The sequence below is a fragment of the Nerophis lumbriciformis genome, linkage group LG13 (genome assembly GCF_033978685.3).
Source record: "Nerophis lumbriciformis linkage group LG13, RoL_Nlum_v2.1, whole genome shotgun sequence".
Taxonomy (NCBI): domain Eukaryota; kingdom Metazoa; phylum Chordata; class Actinopteri; order Syngnathiformes; family Syngnathidae; genus Nerophis; species Nerophis lumbriciformis.
This window is the reverse complement of record NC_084560.2, coordinates 29,337,921-29,340,420: the sequence shown is the minus strand read 5'-3', so window position 1 is coordinate 29,340,420 and position 2,500 is coordinate 29,337,921. Positions and strand designations below refer to the sequence as shown.

At 42.9% G+C, this 2,500-nt stretch overlaps 1 protein-coding gene across 6 annotated transcripts in view; it reads right to left on the bottom strand.

Annotated features, from left to right (window-relative positions):
* The window catches only part of myo16 (myosin XVI), a 257,282-nt gene that overhangs the window by 15,672 nt on the left and 239,110 nt on the right, over positions 1–2,500 (bottom strand). The window lies entirely within an intron of this gene.

Here is a 2,500-nt window from a genome sequence, read left to right as displayed (position 1 = left end):
AGTTGCGACGATGCACAAAATTTGGTCGAACTCCCGGAGGGACTGAGTTCTAAACAAAAAAATGCATGCAAGCGCTGATCCAATTCAGGATGTTTTGGCCTATCCCCCCCCCCACCCCATTCTCGTTCTTGTTATTGCCCTACGTCTTTTTGTTATTGTCCTATGTCGTACTTAGTATTCAATCAGCTGCTCCTGGCCTGCAGGAAGGTGACTCCATATGACCTGACAGCCTCTCCTCGGGGCTCACATGCTTTCACACTCAATGAGTAATTGTCTACGACTTCATAAGAGCACACCAGTGTGAGTGTGAAGTCGTCAGCTGCCATCCCATATAGAGATTGAGCTTCTCCGTAACCCCCCCAACCCCCGCATCCATCCTAGCCATGGTAGCAACATGCCTAAATATAAACCCACCACCCTCTGCTGGTGTTCCCAGTGGGTCACTGCGTGTTTGTGGGCGACGCAGGTAGAAAAAAAAAGGGCAGTTGTTTATGCGAGAAGCGATGAGTCACAGGACAGATCACAATGACAGTCGCGGACAAGCGCCGTTCGATTCCCGGTAGGGTTGTACAGTATACCGGTATTAGTATAGTACCGCAATACCAATGAATCATTTTCGGTACTATACCGTCTCTGAAAAGTACCGGTCTCGCACCGGTACTTTTCAGAGACTCTACTCTACTCTTTGTGACATTGCTGGTTTTACGAGCAGACAAGCATGTTCGGCAGCACACAATCACAGAGTACTTACAAACAGACACAGTGTGTAGACAGAAAAGGGAGAACGGACGCATTTTGGCTTAAAAACTAACGATAAAGGTGAAGTTATAACACTGAAACACCCTCAGGAAGAGGTGCTTTAAAACATGGCTAGCTAGCTAGCGGCTAACATCCATCCACCGTCAGCAGTGTTTTAGCTACTTCTAAATCACTAATTCTCGCCTCCATGGCGACAAATAAAGTAAGTTTCTTACAAGTATCATCCCTGCAGGACGAGGAATAACTAAACATGCTTCACTACACACCGTAGCTCACCGGCGTCAAAATGTAAACAAACGCCATTGGTGGATCTACACCTAACATCTACTGTACTGATATCAAGTACAGGCACATATCTAGGCGATACTACTATGATTACGTCGATATTTTTTGGCATCACAACATCTTCTTTTGTTTTTTTAAAATGTATATTATGTTTATAAACTCATGGAATATGTCCCTGGACACATGAGGACTTTGAATATGACCAATGTATGATCTTGTAACTACTTGGTATGGGATTGATACCCAAATTTGTGGTATCATCCAAAACTAATGTTGAGTATCAAACAACAGAAGAATAAGTGATTATTACATTTTAACAGAAGTGTAGACAGAACATGTTAAAAGAGAAAGTAAGCAGATATTAACAGTAAATGAACAAGTAGATTAATAATAAATGTTCTACCACTTGTCCTTAATAATGTTGACAAAATAATAGAATGATAAATTGTGTTATGCTACTGCATACGTCAGCAGCCTTTGTTTGTTTACTTACTACTAAAAGACAAGTTATCTAGTATGTTCACTATTTTATTTAAGGACTTAACTTGCAATCAGAAACATATGTTTAACGTACCCTAAGATTTTTTGTTAAAATAAAGCCAATAATGCAATTTTTTGTGGTCACTTTTATTTAGAAAAGTACCGAAAAGTATCAAAATAATTTAAGTACCGGTACCAAAATATTGATATCGTTACAACTAGGGATAGATAAATGCGTTAAAATGTAATATCGGAAAATATCGGTATCGTTTTTTTTCTTATCGGTATTGTTTTTTTAATTTTTTATTATTAAATCAACATAAAAAACACAAGATACACTTATAATTAGTGCACCAACCCCCCCCCCCCCCGATATCGGTATCGGTAAATAAAGAGTTGGAAAATATCGGAATATCGGCAAAAAGCCATTATCGGACATCCCTAGTTACAACACTAATCCCCGGCATCCAGAATGCGAGGAAGACGGGGCGGGGGTGGAGACGTGAAGTCTTATAACAGTGATTTCTTGAAGTCTGCCAAGACCACCTGCCCCATCCCACCGGTAGTTTGCTCATTCCCCGAGTATGAGGAGAAGGAGGCAGCTGCTCTTCACAGACATGTCGGGGATAGCGACTGTAACCTCTGGCCCCTCCCCCTTCTCCCCCCCCCGGCGTCAGGTATCGCACTCAGCCGAGGGAACGGAAGTAGAGCGTCCTGCTAATCCCGCTGGCATCCCTTCACTCTCAGATCTAAGTGGTGCCGCCTTGCTTTGCCTACTCAAAATAACAGCACAGGATTCCCTGTCACAAAGTCCATCACTTTCCATCACGCCACTGCTGCGCCGTTTTCTGCGTAGGAGCGCGTGCTAAAAGCCAGGAATCTCAACGTCATGTGTCAGCTCTCTCATTCCGACTCTTATAAGGCCTTCAGCCAGTCTACCCCCCCTTCCAGCTCCCAAACGCCTAACAGTTATAGC